Genomic DNA, 15,928 nt, shown 5'->3' with positions numbered 1-15,928 from the left:
GTCCCTGCGACAAGCTGGCTTTAGTGGTAACGTCAGGCCAGAAAGAATCACACAGACAGGCAGTGAAACTGAGATGCTGCGGTGCTCAGTGTTTTATTAAACAAACACAAATAAAAGGTTGAACAAAAAACAGGACACGGCACTTGAGGCCAAAATAAATAGACAAACAAAATGGATTAACACTAAACAAAAAGTGGACGAACAGACAAACAAACAAGGTGAGTCTAAACAACTTATATTTACTTTATTTTACTTTTAATTTCTCCTTCTCCACACCCATTCTCCATTCACAACCTGAGTGAGTAAAACGTGCATTTGTATATACTGTTGTGCCGGGATTCAATTACTAATTAATTATTCACTTGAATCCTAGCACGTGAACTAATTCTGTGCAACTCCGTGCTCACATATTATTACATACTTTAAATGCACGTGATGTGAAGTGCAATCCCCGTGCCTAAATACAGTGGCTCTCAAAAGTATTCACCCTCTTTGGACTTTTCCACATTTTATTGTGTTACAACATGGAATCAAAATGGATTTAATTAGGAGTTTTTGCCACTGATCAACACAAAAAAAGTCCATAATGTCAAAGTGAAAAATAAAATCTACAAATTGTTCGAAATTAATTACAAATATAAAACATAAAATAATTGATTAAGGTGTTTCACATGATTTCAGGTTAAATACACCTGTCTCTGGGAGGTCCCACAGTTGGTTAGTACATTTCCTAACAAAAACTACATCATGAAGATAAAGGAACATTCAAAGCAAATCTGGAATAAGGTTCTTCAAAAGCACCAATCAGGGGTAGGATACAAGAACATTTCCAAGGCATTGAATATCCCCCGGAGCACAGTAAAGTCCATTATAAAGAAATGGAGCGGCACATATGGCACAACTGTGAATCTGTCTAGAACAGGCCATCCTCAAAAACGGAGTATCCAGGCGAGAATGGCACTAGTCAGGGAAGCCACCAAAAGGCCTATGGCAACTCTAAAGGAGTTACAGTCTTCCACGGCTGAGCTGGGAGACACTGTGCATACGGCAACAATAGCCCGGGTGCTTCACAAAACTGGCCTTTATGGGAGAGTGGCAAAAAGAAAACCATTGTTGAAAAAAACTCACATCAAATCTCGCATAGAGTTTGCCAGAAGGCATGTGGGAGACTCTGAGACCAAGTGGAAGAAGATTCTATGGTCTGATGAGACCAAAATAGAGCTTTTTGGCCTCAACGCTAAGCGCTATGTTTGGCGCAAGCCTAACACCGCACATCATCCTGAGAACACCATCCCTACCGTGAAGCATGGTGGTGGCAGCATCATGCTATGGGGATGCTTCTCTGCGTCAGGGCCTGGAAAGCTCGTGACGATAGAGGGCAAAATGGATGCAGCAAAGTACAGAGAAATCCTGGAGGAAAACCTGCTGAAGTCTGCAAGAGACCTGGGACTTGGGAGAAGATTCATCTTCCAGCAGGACAATGACCCCAAACATACAGCCAAAGTCACACTGGAGTGGCTTAAAAACAAAAAGGTCAATGCCCTGGAGTGGCCCAGTCAAAGCCCGGACCTCAATCCAATTGAGAATATGTGGAAAGAGTTGAAAATTGCTGTTCACCAAAGGCCCCCATCCAACTTGACGGAGCTTGAGCAATTTTGCAAAGAAGAATGGGCAAAAATTGCAGTGTCCAGATGTGCAAAGCTGGTAGAGACTTATCCAAATAGACTCATGGCTGTAATTGCTGCCAAAGGTGCCTCTACCAAATATTGACTCAAGGGGGTGAATACTTATGCAATCAATTATTTTCTGTTTTATATTTGTAATTAATTTCGAACAATTTGTAGATTTTATTTTTCACTTTGACATTATGGACTTTTTTTGTGTTGATCAGTGGCAAAAACTCCTAATTAAATCCATTTTGATTCCATGTTGTAACACAATAAAATGTGGAAAAGTCCAAGGGGGGTGAATACTTTTGAGAGCCACTGTACAATTATACATTTTAAACACTTGTGCTCATTACCCGCATTATATCCCATGTACCAACTTCAATACACCAACAATAACACACTACATGCAACATATAACACACAAAGGCACACAGGGGCGGAGCACATCCCCTATCAAATAAAGCTTTTTAATTAGTGATTTTATTGTAGAAAGCAGCCTTGATTTTGTGTTCTTATTTGAAACCTAGCTCAATGTTGATGATAATATTTCTCTGATTGACGCGTCTCCCTCCAAATATACTTTTTTTCGGATAGCATGCCCGCTACTATTTTTTCTGCAAATAACATTTGTAAACATGGAATTGTTGACAAGTACTCTTCATTTGAATCCTAATCTTTAATGTTTAATAATCAACTAGCTGTTCTTATTGTAGTTACTTATTGCCCGTCCAAATACAGTCTTTCTTTTCTGTCAGAATTGGCTGATTTCCGGTCTACATTATCTGCTAAACAGGATACCATTCTATTACTTGGAGGTTTTAATATATATGTTGACATTGAATCTGATCCAAAGACTAGAATTTTTAATGGTTTTAGATTCTCTTGATTATATTCAGAATGTTACACTGACTTACTCATAATCATGGTCATACTTAGAACATTTTGTTTTAGCATATGTCAACTCCTTTTAAGATTTTACGTCCCCCCTTAATTATTTTTTGTTCTAGGTTAAATCTTCGTAGCTCATTCCTTTAAGCTCTGTGATTAGTCTGGTTGCTCTTCAATGGACTCTCTCCAGGACCACAATGTCCCTTTGGTGCTGTGGTGACCGGTATTGGTCCAGAGCTGTACTCTACACATTGGTTATATACCCAAGCATTCTGTTTGTCTTTTTGATTGCTTTCCTACACTGTCTAGTTCCTGACAATGATAAGTTATAAAGGGTAATAGCAGTGTATTACCCTGACGGAATTAGACAGCGGAATCAATCCCAACAACAGCAACACAAATATTTTGCACATATATTGTGCACTGGAACTGGCATGGCACCATGAGACCAGTGGAAAAACCCAGTGTGTATCTGTTCATACTATGGTGATAGAATATGAAAATATTAGCATTGTGCTGTCATTGCATACAGGTCATAATCCCAATGATGTGCTGATTGATCACCTCTGGTGTTTAGAGAGAGGTGGGTGATTGAGAAGGCAGTGATTAATTAGTGTTTTATCCTGGGTTGAGCCTGGGAATGGCACTGTACTCACCAGGGCACAGCAGTTGTGCTCATATGTTTCAGTTGAACAGACACTTCACAGCGACCCTAGAATGGCAATGACTTTCCCAGCAGACTGGTAAATGAATCTGGCTACATATTAAACGTGGGTTTAAAGTGAGCAACAGAAATTTTGCCAGCTGGCGTTAGACAAGAGCTTCACCTGTTCTACTACAATCGTCAGCCAGTCGCTAAACTCAACATAGCAAAGTGTAGTAAAGCATAGCGAAAGCATGATAAAGTACAAAGTAGAGAATTAAGGTAAATGTACAGTATAACCATGGTAGAAGCATGGGAAAACTGACCAAAAAAAATAGAGTGGTTCTGCACTAAGGGGTATTGGAAAAACAACAGATACTGCAATGTACAATGGTATGAGTGATTGGTTAATGCTACCATTTAGAAACATTTTAATATTTTTACATATCAGTAACAATAGTATCACAGTAGTATATATTCCTATTTCAAATACAGCCATCACCATTAGTACAAATGAGCATCTTTACAGGCAAGTTTAATTCTGCGATATCAAGGACACTAACCTCCCCCTAGCCCTTCTTCACAAATGACCATATTCAACCATTCCAACAGTTCTGTAATTGACAGCAATTTAATCTTTCTCAACTGGCCTAAAAATTGTGCCGGGACACTATTGAACACTGTTTTTCAAATAAAAGTACATACATTAGTATTCATTTATTGAAAGAAAAAGTTAAATACATCTGTGTGTTTTCTTTCAGTTCAATATGAAAGCTCACTGTTGTTAGTGCCTATCAGTGCAAACAGAAACCCCCTCCCCACAGCGGCCTATCGGTTTGGATGGCTGGTTTGCCTTGAGGCATCACCGAGGAGAGTGCCCACCTCCCTTAAACAAATGAGGCCCAGAAACTCTGCATGACTGAACTTGACAAGTACAAAGTCTGAATTGCTTCTCCAGGCTATGGGGCAAACACTGACATCTTGACACTGGTAAAAATTAAATATCAAAACTTTTCCTGGGGTCTTCTGTAGATTAAGCATTGGGCACAGTGTACATGGTAGCGCATATAAATAAGAATGGGAATGCAATGTATGTTATATAATTAGGTCTGTTATTTATTATGAATTGTTAAATATAATATTTGATTTGAATTCAGGATGAAAGACATGTTTATGTGGAATTATATTGTGCTGAAGATATTTGGGTTCTAGCCTTGTTTTAAAATAAACTATTTCTCAAATTTACAAAGCTAGAGATACAACTTTATATTGCTGCTTCCTGGTACTTAATCAGTAACTACAAGCTGAAAGTATCATTTTGGTTTCTTTCTAATCATTTTCGTTGGCAATTCTCTCAAAACAATAAGCTTCTTTGTGTAAAAATCTGGAAGTAATTTGTGGTATCAAATAAAATGAAAGTTATTCAGCTCCAGAGTTATTTTAACTACCTTTGCAAGCTTGAATGACATTGACCTATGAGGTCATACAGGTGTATTTATTTAAGCACATTTGAAATACTCACCACAGAAAAAATAAACCAATACTTGACTCATTATTTTTTAAAATATATTCTTAAAGGTGGAATTGCTTGTATATTCAGCTTTAGCTCTTCTGTGAAATGTATTTAAATTGTTGCATATGGGGTACAATAGTGGCTCTTCTGGCAAAGGGATGACCATGTGGTGTGCAGGGTCAGTCATACAGTCAGCAGAGTGCAGGTTTGCGTTCTGGCTGTGAGAATTTGCTGGTCTTCACTGGGGATTCCATAGGGAACGTTGCAATCATGCTGACGTTCCCGCGGTAGGAAGGACTTCAGGAGCTGTTTCTCCTCATCGCTACAGCAGACGACCAGTGAACTCAAGTGGACACCTGCAGGGCCTCCAGAGGCTGGTAGCTCACCATCATCCGCTCTGTAGTTCCTGGTTGTAAAGTGACAATTGGCTTGGTCGCTGGATCGGAGGACACCCACTACCTTCAGTCCTGCTCAACTGTTGTGGGGAATTGCTGCAGTGAGGGAGTACAATTGCACATTCTAAACTGGAGAAAATCTGGGTTAAAGTAATTAGGCACATGAAGACATGAAGTCCTCACAATGCTCGTAACTATTAATAAAACAGTATTCCTCGGTTTGAAAACTACTGATACAGAATTATTTAACTTTGCTCCAATGTTAAGATTGTGATTGAAATAGTAAATCTACACCCATCAGAATCATTAAGACCCCACAAAGGATGGGCTACAGACATGTGCTTACACCTCAGAAACAGCAGACCAGCCTGCTCTTTGTTATGTACAGTGTTGGCAGTACAATAGGTACTGTAAATAATGGTGTTAAACCATCAACATAAAAATGGAAACTTCAGTTCCACAGTGATGAGGGTCTACCTTTCAGAAAATGTTCACTGTGGCAAAGGCAATAGTCAGCCCCTGTTACAAAAGGTCTGTACAAACAAGTGTGTAATGAAATGAACAAATGTTATTAGAGAAAATAAAAACTAACCTTTACTCTCACCTAAGTCACCCTTTGCCTTTTTGTAGAAGTATATGTGGAGTAGAGTTTCAAATTCAGTGAGTAGCAAAGTTTCAAAAAAATTAGTTGAGCGGACCATTTAATGACACCAGTAGCTTAAACATCAAAGAAACGAAGGGCACTGCTGAAACGTCTGAACGCACTTTCTTCATTTTCTAACGCACTATTCATACACATATGCAATAAGGTACACATGTCCACCACTCCCACTTCTTTATCTGCTAAAGAAAGTGAACATGGAGATGTCTAGAAAACACTGCTAATTGGGGGAAACAGTGATTTCAGTGTTACAAGACTAATGGAAACAGTAACATTTTAAAAATTAACACATTCTTAAAGATTAGCGGACTGGTTTATTGTGTTTAAAGCAAATCAGCCATGGACATTTCTTTCAGCATCGGCCCTCTGCTATGGTTTAACTACTTTTATAAGCTATTTTACTTGAAGTAAGAGAACCACAATAGACGCATTGCATGTGAGAGCTATAGAAAGCTACATGGCATTCCTTGTCCACGGATTTGGGCAAAGTGCATTCCAGGTGAGCTGAAATAATACATAATAGTGTTAATTTATATAATCCACTCACAGCATATATTTACCTTATCCTTGCAGTCTGTTTTATTTGAGTTGTTTCTTAAAAACTGTATTTGGTGTCTACAGTATTTACTGTGCTGCAGCAGTAGCCACAGCATTTACCGGCAGTGACTTTAGTATGATTTATATAAAAGGACTGAGCTACGAAGATAGGTTTAAAGAACTGGATTTATATTGCCTGGAACACAGAAGAATTAGGAGGGACATGATTGAAGTCTTTAAAATTGTAGAAGGAGTTACTTTAAACACAGCACAAAACCAGCTCCACGGGAGACAGCTAGAAATCAAGTGAAGATAGATTTAGGAAAGACAGGGACACACAGAGAGTGGTGATGGTATGGAATGAGTTACTTAATCATGCTGTTGATTTAAGACCCAACTTGACAAAGTTCTGAGATCAATCAGCTACTAGAAACTGGATGAGCTTCGATGAGCCAAATAGCCTCCTCTTGTTCATACATTTTCAGAAACACTCAATAACTTGTGCTAAAGAATGTCCAAATATAGTTTCATCATAAGTACATAAGCAGACAATCTAGACATAAAAAAGTGTGCAAAATGATGACTGGACAGACAGACACTCCCTGTTTACCAGCAGATTATTATATATTCAAGCAAAGCGTAATATAGCATAGTGAAAGAATGGTAAAGCATAGGCATACATTGTAAAACCCATAGTATAACCATGGGGAAAATCATGGGAAAACTGCAACATTTAAATGCAGATTTGCTGTGGTAAACTTTTATAGAGGTCCTTAGCAAGTTTCATTACAGTAGAACAAGTGATTCTCTAGATATGCAAGATATGTAATGTATAATGTAAAAGAAATTCGCAATGAAAAAAAAACTACACAAGGAAGTAACAATACAAAATAAGGCAGATTTATTAATTATACAGAACTAGTATCACACAATTAAGGTTTTAACTTCAAATGCTTGTACTAGTCTGAAAAGGGACTCAATACTAGACCATAACAAACTGGCCCAATGTTCAGGATAGCTTTAAACTCTAGTAAATTGAGTTTTAGATCTTACTTATCTTGTTGTAACAATGCTTAGTTATGGAAATTGGTAAACTGAACTGTTAGGTTTGTAAGGTAACAGCGAAACAAGATGGTTAGCAGCTTTGAGTTTGGGGGGCTGGGCACAGACAGGGGTCGTTTTGATTAACAAATAAGGGGAGAAAGGGGGATGGATTACACTGAAAGAAGATCTGATGGGAGGCCCAGGCTGCTGATAAATATAGACAAAGGACAGGCCTCAGAAATGGAAAGAGATTAACACCTCCCAATTGAAATGTATCCCCACTTACAGACCTGGGGGCATCCCAAGAACAAAAAGAATGTTTAAGAAAAAAATGAGAAAAGAAACAGGTTAATTAAAAGATTAAATCGTACAATGTGTTAATTTGGCGGAGAGCTGACTTAACATAAATCAGCAAATTCTTGTGAAAGTCAAGACGGGGTTATGTAAAAGTCAAAACCCTGAAGCTTTTAAGGCTTTAAATTTCATTCCTCTCTGAATACTATACTAGGAGTGGACATTCTACGTCAAGTATGTATTTCACTTTAAAGAGGCTGTAGCTAAAAAAAACAATTCCATACATTTTCTCCACCAAAAACATCCATTTACTATTTTAGCAAACATGTGTTTTGATTTTAAAACAGGAAATCTGATAAATACACTAGCTTAAAGAAATCTGTTTCAAAACCATTTCAAACCAACTGTCTTGCACTTCCTGGGCTTTCACTTGGAGGATGACATTGTCCCCGCCCCTTCACCGGCGCCTTTCCTGTCAATAACCAATTAGCTATTTCCCCTATTGACTGACATGCTCTTAGCCAGTAACACTCATTGACCCAGAAGACACTACTGAGATGAAATGACCCAGGACGTAAAGCAGTTACAGACTTCCTGTATGGCAAGGCAAGCAAACTGGGATTTTTCTTTAACACAAACTGGGTAAGATTTATGGAATTCTTTTGTAAGTTACAAGATAAAAACCCTATTGGAATCAATAGTGGTAAACAAACATCACCATAAAGGGGGATTGATTTTAACATTTAGAAGCTCAGCATTTACTCTAGTCCTTATATGGGACAATTTATATAAAAAAAGAATGTGTGTGTATATATATATATATATATATATATATATATATATATATATATATATATACACTACCAGTCAAAAGTTTTAGAACACCCCCATTTTTCCAGTTTTTATTGAAATTTAAGCAGTTCAAGTCCAGTGAATAACCTGAAATGGTACAAAGGTAAGCGGTAAACTGCCAGAGGTTAAAAAAAAAAGTTTAGGTTACCAAAAACTGAAAAATAATGTACATTTCAGAGTTATACAAAAAGGCCTTTTTCAGGGAACAAGTAATGGGTTAACAACTTACAGCTGTTCTGCAGCAATGGAAGTAAATTAAGCCTTGAAAGTTGATGCTAACAATTCCTACAGGTGTCCCAACTTTTGTTGATTACTTACAAACCCTCTGTCTGTATAAAAGCAGTGTTGGAACAGACTGTGTTACTACACCCTCTTAAGCATTATTTGGACAGTATTGTACTGCAGGAAGTAGTATATTGCTCTCATAATGGTGAGAAAAAGGCAATTAACAAAGGAAGACAGACAGACCATTATAACCCTTAAAAGTGTAGGTCTTTCCTTTAGAGAAATTGCAAAGAAAGCCAAGGTGTCAGTGAGTACCGTTTCCTACACCATCAAAAGGCACTTGGAAACTGGAGGAAACTCTGACAGGAAGAGGTCTGGCAGACCCAAAGCCACAACAGAATCAGAAGACAAGTTTCTGAGAGTCAACAGCTTGCGTGATAGGCGGCTCACAGGACAACAGCTTCAAGCACAGCTTAACACTGGTCGAAGTAAGCAAGTCTCAGTTTCAACTGTGAAGAGAAGACTTCGAGCTGCAGGTTTGACAGGTCGAGTGGCAGTAAGAAAGCCATTGCTAAGATGGCAAAATAAGAAAAAGAGGCTTGCCTGGGCCATGAAGCACCGCCAGTGGACCACTGAAGACTGGAAGAAGGTCTTATGGACCGATGACTCAAAATTTGAAATCTTCGGTTCATCACGCAGGGTTTTTGTACGCCGTCGAGTAGGCGAAAGGATGGTTCCTCGGTGTGTGACACCAACTGTCAAACATGGAGGAGGAAGCGTGATGGTCTGGGGCTCTTTTGCTGGATCCAGAGTCGGCGACTTGCACAGAGTGAGTGGCACCCTGAACCAAAACTGCTACCACAGCATTTTGCAGCGCCATGCAATACCCTCTGGTATACGCCTAGTTGGTCAGGGGTTCATCCTACAGCAAGATAATGACCCAAAACATACCTCCAGGCTATGTCAGAACTACCTTAGAAGAAAAGAACAAGACGGTAGGCTTCAAATCATGGAATGGCCAGCACAGTCTCCAGACTTAAACCCCATCGAGCTGGTTTGGGATGAACTGGACAGAAGGGTGAAAGCAAAGCAACCTACAAGTGCAACACATTTGTAGGAACTTCTGCAACAGTGTTGGGAAGAACTTTCCAAACAATATTTGATTTCCATTGTAGAAAGAATGCCACGAGTGTGTTCGGCTGTTATATCTGCATAAGGTGGCTACTTTGATGAGTCAAAAATTTAGATTAAATTTTGTTAAACAAAACGATTCCATGATTTCTTTTTTATCTCCAATTGTTTATTTGTTCTATGCTTTAATTTCAGAGTACATTGAGACATTAAACTGCGTAAATTTCAATAAAAACTGGAAAAATTGAGGTGTTCTAAAACTTTTGACCGGCAGTGTGTGTGTATGAGACATAATGTAAAAAAATTAAAAATAAAATATGAACATAATTTAGATATTTCATTCACAAGTGTTATTTAATCTGTAGTATTTTGTATTTAATTATATCCTGATTTAACTATCACTGACACTGTTATCTGCTCCGTTATTGAATCATATTTTGTCATACTTGTACTTGCTAGAACCGAAGTCATTGTATTTTATCTTACTCTTAATTGTATTAATACTTGTACTGTGATTCTTGAAATGTATTTTTGTTTACGACTGTAAGTCGCCCTGGATAAGGGCATCTGCTAAGAAATAAATAATAATAATAATAATAATAATAATAATAATAATAATGTGTAGTAAGGGAAATGTTATGAAGTCATGAAAAGTATGTCATAAATTCATGCTTGTGACTTTTGAATTCAATAGGAAATTAATTTGAAATCAGTAGGAAATCATGTGTTAGTTACATTGGAATTACAGACACTTAAAATGTTACCCATTGTACCATATGAGTCTCAGGCTTCCAAATCAGCGACTATTGTGCTTGTATTTGTTCCAACTCTATTGTGTTACTGTTTGTCTGCTAATTACATGGTAATCTGTGGTTTAATGGTATCCTCATGGTATATTTTGCACTTGTATTATTTCAGTATTAAAGCTGTATTGATGTTCAGTTTTTTATTCCTGGGTGACCGTTGACTGTATTATGCCACTGCTGGCTTTCCAATTTAGTTCTTTCCGCCTGGAAGCTGTTTGCCAGTCAGGTTAGCAAAACAAAAATGTAAATGAAAGGACAAAAGAGATCTCCTTTTCTAAACAGGGTCTTTGTCATACAGATACACCTGCAACGGATAACTGATTATTCTGACATTGGCTGTAAGTTTAAAACCTTAGTGTATACCCTTATAAAGGTTTCCCGCTTCATACTGGGGTAAAAGGGTAGTAAAGTGTAGTCACACATGGTCAAAATGTATTGGAGGCAGGGTGATATACAGGTAACTATAGAAAAGCTGGGTAAAAAAACAATTAATATACAGTGTCTCTTAGTAGTTCATTATTAGGGGCAGCAGTGTGGAGTAGTGGTTAGGGCTCTGGACTTTTGATCGGAGGGTTGTGTGTTCAATCCCCAGTGGGGGACACTGCTGTTGTACCCTTGAACAAGGTACTTTACCTACATTGCTCCAGTAAAAACCCAACTGTATAAATGGGTAATTTTATGTAAAAATAATGTGATATCTGAATAATGTATAATGTGATATCTTGTAACAATTGTAAGTCGCCCTGGATAAGGGCGTCTGCTAAGAAATAAATAATAATAATTAGGTCATTCACAGATTTTGTTCATTCACTGTTAAGCCAGGTTGACAATAAATTGTACAAGTAGTACAGTATATTAAGAGATGATGTTATTGCTGTAACGCGTTGCAAAGTAATATGGAACTCAGTTTTACTGGAACCAGTTGCATTACCAGTGAGGAGCACACCTCAGCAATGCCATTATCATTATTATTCTATCTGTTTGTCTGAAATAATCACTGTAGTGCACGGAAAGATTTTTTAAGAGCAGGGCTCGAGAGCGTCCCTGTTAAGCGTTGTGGTTAAGCCGTGGTTTTAGAGCAAGTGTCAGTAATTAGAGTCATCTTTTCCTTTATTGAGTTATATAACAAAACATGTGACTGACATAGGAAACAATGGGAGAACAGTGTCCGCTTGTATCATTTACTTTGCAAGGGCCTTGCACTAATTCATAGTTTTCAGTACATCATGTTTTTTTTGATTAATAGGAAATAAAGAGGAAGCACTGTTATATCGTTCAGTAGTTTAGAAAATCACTGCACTGGTACACCTTCTTTCAGGGGATACATTTCCCATTTTGTTTTCCTTTAAAAATACTAAGTCTGAACCAGTTATATGCAGAAACACATGATTTAAAAGGTTTAGGTGGCTAGTGGTCGCTAACAGCCCTAAAGACTGCCACCTGGGTTCTGTCAAGATATAAAATGAAACAGATGGAATACAAGGGAAAAAGTTACTTCATTACCTGTAGCCATGTACATACTGATTTAAACCACCAGACTATATCTATAACATGCAAAAGAATACAATAATGCTCTGTTGAGCATTTCTGGTAGTAAGAAAGCAAATGTCATTCAATCTGTCTATTATATGAAATGCAACCCAACTCCCCTCAATAGCAACTTCAGTATATGCAATCAATGGGAATAGCTAACATTACTCAAACTACATTTTCTGTTCTAATTTCTTGAAAGGGGGAACAAAGGCCTTCTGTTTTAAAAGGGAATCAGATTTACCTGCAGAGCTTGTTTTGGTTGTGTCACTGCTTTGCTTTTCCCATAATAAGTGAGCTGGCTGGTTTAGTATTTACAGCTCTGAGTAATTCCTTTGCACCCCGTTTTTTTTTTCTTTGATCAATGCAGGAGTTTTCTTAATCTGATCTAAGTAATCAGGAGGTAAGAACATATAAAAAAGTTAGACATCCAGTTCCAAGTACCTGATTGAAGACACAGACTATGTAATCTGTTACCAATTAAACAATTATCCATAACTATTAAACAAACTACAGTATTAAACAAACGAGATATACTGTATATTATCAGGTAAAGTAGGTTGTAATTTGTGGATATCCCCAATATTAGTTTTGCTAAATCTCTGGATCACAATTCAATTATTATTTCAAGGTGTAGATCCACTGAGATGCAACATGTCATTTACATGGGGGAAGGGGAAGAGAAGTCTTATTTGAGAGATGTAGCCATGATATGATGAATTTAGCCAGGAGAGCATATTGACCTGGGATACCTTAATCTATTTAGCCTGGAACACAGAAGAATTAGAGGGGACATGATTGAAGTCTTTAAAATATTAAAATTAGTTGATATAGTTAACCCTAACCAATACTTTAAGCGCAGTACAGAAACCATTACCAGAGGACACGGTAGGAAAGTGGAGCTAGACTTAGGGCAGAGGGAAGGAGACACCTTCACACAGAGTATGGTGAGTTTGTTGAATGGCCTACTGTGGCAAAGTGGTTTGCAGTGCGCAGGTGTAGAGGTGATGCGGTGCACAAGTAACGACAAACAAGTGATTTCAATGTCCAACAATGTTTTATTTGGAGTGAACATGATAGCAAATAATAATCCCAGGCAAGTATTGCACTGTTTAACTTCGGGTTAGTCCCGAAATAATAAACACAGTCATTAAACGCACACATGATCACAAGTCCACATTGAGTGCTAACGTGCAAGTGGTGAATATACAATGAATCTGTGAACAATGGTGCAGTGTTGTCCGGGTTTGTGCTGGCCTTAAGTGACAGCTCCGGATCGTGTTAGCCATCTAATAAATAACAAACAGTACAATTAGACTCGACAAAACAAACAAACACTAAGCACTCACGATTATATTTCGCTCGTCCTTTAGCATTCTCTTAACCATAAACAAAGGAACAGATCACCTAGCCACGTCCCCTATTTGTACTTTCAATCACACCCCCTTGGTTAGCAACTGTAATCATTTTTCCTCCAGTCTGCAGTTCCCACATCGCTTTCCCTCTGTAGCGATGACTTAATGTACCGCAGCTGTGCCCCCTTTCTAGATGGCTGACTTCCACCTAACCCTGGGAATTCATTGTCAGGCCATCCAGTCCAGAGCACTCTGTTCCCTTTACACTGCAACTTCACAGGTCGGGAGGGAGATTTATCACTAAGAATCATTCTGTCTCTGTCACAGCTCCCTAGTCATGTTGTTGAGGCAGAATCACGTAGATCCTCTGATCTCAGAACTTTGTCAAGTTGGTTCTTAATCAGCTACTGGGAACCGGACGAGCACTGATGGGCTGAATGGCCTCCACTTGTACATAAATTGTCCTATGTTCATATAAGGTGACCAGACGTCCCGATAAAATCGGGATCGTCCCGATATTAGGGGCTTTGTCCCGCGTCCCGATCGAGGTACTGCCGGGACGCCACTTGTCCCGATTTTTAGAGTAAACGTTGAAAACCCAGGCGTAAAACGTGACATTTTTATTTTCTCGTTAGGAAATTTCATATATGTGGCTGCTGTACTGTCTCGCAGTGCAACAGCATATTCTACTGGTTTAGGGCGTGTTGTTTGAATGAGTTGTATGCATTGCATCTATGAGTCTATCCAACCACGTTAACCTGCAGTCATATGATGCGGTATACGTCATGTGTTTTACTTGGTGCGTGCGCCTGTGCGTCCGGTTTTACTGGCGAAGTGTCATGATGGCTGGTGGTGTTGACGAGCCTGTCACTAAAAAGCAAAAAAGAAAGTATTAGTACCGAACGCAGTGGGAAAAAAATGGATTCAATCATATGCCCATGGTGAAGTCATCCAATTACGATTAGGATTATAATTAGGATTTCACTGACATTTCGCAGACCTGTTTAAACATTAAATACATCTAATATTTCAGAGGACTATAAAAGCCTAAAAATGGTGTACTTGCTTCCTTACTAAAACAGAGTGCTGTCATTTGTTAAAAGGCAAGCATGCAACATCTCCCAACAGTTGCTGCCGACATTCTCTGTCTGGTGTGGATTTGCCCATACATTGAGACTGCACGTCTGAATCCACTGAATTGGTTGGAAGTGTAAGGCAAAGCTTTGCCAAGTTATACAGATGTGGAAATCGATTAGAAACAGTCCCAAAACTTGGTTACCCAAAGATATCTGGCATTCTTTCATAAAGTCCATATATGCAGCACATTTGCTGTCATGTTACTTGTGCCATCCAGGAATTTATTTTATCAGTACCGAGTCAAAACAAAGAAAACGTGCTTGTTTGGGTCTACAATTCTAACTGCGTTCAAAAAGTAAACAGCAGGTTGTTTGAACCGAGGTAGCTGTGCTTGATTGTACCTGTTGTGCTGATTTAACTTGGGTACAACCAACACAGGAATACTTTTTTTGTCTGCGCTGACTTTCCAGTTTATTTTCTGAAAGCTGCTGTTTGTTTTACGTTCTGTTCAGCAGCCTCTGTAGTAGCCTTTTGTTTAATGTGTGATTCTGAAGTTATAGCGATCGATTGTATTTTCTTTAAGTCACGTTACAAGATGTGCAAAACAATTACCTCCATCTGCATGTACAGTTTCTTTGGGAAATGTCTTTACATGATCCTCAGCCGAAATATACTTTGCTTGTTTTGCTATGTCGTCTATTTTTGGTATTTTACGGCTAATGCTGAAAACTAGATTTCAGCAACCTAAATCAAAACAATGCAGCACTGACTTTGTCCCACCTGCTACGCACAGTACAGCAGGTCACAGAAAAGCCAGTACAGATGCACTGATAGGCTGATTAAAACATCGTTGTCATCTGAACAGTAAACAAGAAAGTTAACCGCTTTGGAGTATTTTTTTATTATTATATTTCTATAAGTTTTTATTTTTGCCTAAGTGAAATGCTCACAAGGCGGCGAAGGAATAAAAAAAGCCTGTCTACAGAAGAAAGATACGTAGTTTGCGTCGTTGCGTTGTGCAGTAAGTAGTTCACAAGGTTTCTTTCCTCCCCTCACCAACTGAAAGTGTCCCGATTTTTCACTCTTGCTATCTGGTCACCCTATGTTCATATGATTTGGAAATCCAGGACCTTCTTTGAAAGTCTGCCCTGGACAGGACCGTGATTAAACATTCAAATACAGGCACCTCCTACAGTAGCACTGCAAACTTTCTGCTGGTGCTGTTGGTTGAGTTCATGGGCATTGAGATGTGTCCTTTTGTTGAGCTGTCAGCACAACCTCTAACACCACACCACCACTGACCAGGT

Source organism: Acipenser ruthenus, chromosome 7 (genome assembly GCF_902713425.1).
Source record: "Acipenser ruthenus chromosome 7, fAciRut3.2 maternal haplotype, whole genome shotgun sequence".
In the NCBI taxonomy this organism is placed as follows: Eukaryota; Metazoa; Chordata; class Actinopteri; order Acipenseriformes; family Acipenseridae; genus Acipenser; species Acipenser ruthenus.
The sequence above is the reverse complement of the archived record's forward strand: the minus strand, read 5'-3'. Positions refer to the sequence as shown.